This window comes from Eulemur rufifrons, chromosome 30, assembly GCF_041146395.1.
Source record: "Eulemur rufifrons isolate Redbay chromosome 30, OSU_ERuf_1, whole genome shotgun sequence".
Lineage (NCBI taxonomy): Eukaryota > Metazoa > Chordata > Mammalia > Primates > Lemuridae > Eulemur > Eulemur rufifrons.
This window is the reverse complement of record NC_091012.1, coordinates 37,524,315-37,525,785: the sequence shown is the minus strand read 5'-3', so window position 1 is coordinate 37,525,785 and position 1,471 is coordinate 37,524,315. Positions and strand designations below refer to the sequence as shown.

Here is a 1,471-nt window from a genome sequence, read left to right as displayed (position 1 = left end):
AATAATAGGAGAAATTTTGAAAAGTTCACAAATATGTAGAAATTAAGCAACACACTTGCAAACAACCAACGGGTCAAAGCAGAAATCAAAAAGAAATTTAAAAATATCTTCAGACACACAGAAATGGAAACATGACACACCAAAACTTATGCCCAAAAGCAGTTCTAAGCAGGAAGAGTATGGCAATAAACATTACATTAAAAAGGAAGAAAGACCTAGGCACGAGGATCTGGTGCTCCAACCCAGCAGGAAAATGCGGCCTTTGACTGAAGAGGAAACCCGTGTAATGTTCGAGAAGATCGCGAAATACATCGGGGAGAATCTTCAGCTGCTGGTTGACAGGCCTGACGGCACCTACCGTTTCAGGCTGCACAACAACCAGGTGTACTACGTGAGTGAGAAGATCCTGAAGCTGGCCGCCAATATCTCCAGGGACAAGCTGGTGTAGCTGGGAACCTGCTTCGGAAAATTCACTAAGACCCATAAGTTTCAGTTGCACATCACAGCTCTGGATTATCTTGCACCCTATGCCAAGTATAAAGTGTGGATAAAACCTGGAGCAGAGCAATCCTTCCTGTATGGGAACCATGTATTGAAATCTGGTCTGGGCCGGGTGTGGTGGCTCACGCCTGTAATCCTACCACTCTGGGAGGCCGAGGTGGGTGGATTGAGGTCAGGGGTTTGAGACCAGCCTGAGCAAGAGCGAGACCCCCGTCTCTACTAAAAATAGAAAGAAATTAGCTGAACAACTAAAAATATATAGAAAAAATTAGCTGGGCATGGTGGCACATGCCTGTAGTCCCAGCTACTTGGGAGGCTGAGGCAGGATTGCTTGAGCCCAGGAGTTTGAGGTTGCTGTGAGCTAGGCTGATGCCACAGCACTCTAGCCTGGGCAACAGCCCTCATTCTGTCTCTAAAAAAAAAAAAAGAAATCTGGTCTGGGTCGAATCACCGAAAATACTTCTCAGTATCAGGGAGTGGTGGTGTACTCCATGGCAGACATCCCTTTGGGTTTTGGGTGGCAGCAAAATCTACACAAGACTGCAGGAAAGTAGACCCCATGGAGATTGTGGTATTTCATCAAGCAGACATTGCACTCTTCGTGCAGCACAAAGAGACATTGACTTAAAAAGAAATCATCGCAAGGACTTTACAGCTGGGCTGTGTGGAAGGGCCAAGCTTTGTTTCCTGTGTTTGTGTAGACTCCACCATCATGTTGAATTTTGTCAACAATGTGAAATCTTCAGGGACTTCTTAGTTTAATATTCTATCACTGACAAATGCAGACTGGATTCTTATTATACAGAAATGGCTCCAAAATGGGGTTTCAGATCTTTGTGTTTGTGACTGGTATACTAGTTTTATATTTGAATCAGAGGGCTTCCTGTTCTGAGTAACAGATTCTGAATCTTTAGAACTGAAGAGAAGAATAGCTTATACTTGTTATCTGTGATAACACTTTGTTTTCCAA

General features: G+C 43.9%; 1 pseudogene; it reads left to right on the top strand.

Moving 5' to 3' along the window:
* Positions 1 to 253: 253 nt before the first annotated feature.
* LOC138378635 (60S ribosome subunit biogenesis protein NIP7 homolog) lies at positions 254 to 1,231 on the top strand (annotated as a pseudogene).
* Positions 1,232 to 1,471: the final 240 nt, after the last annotated feature.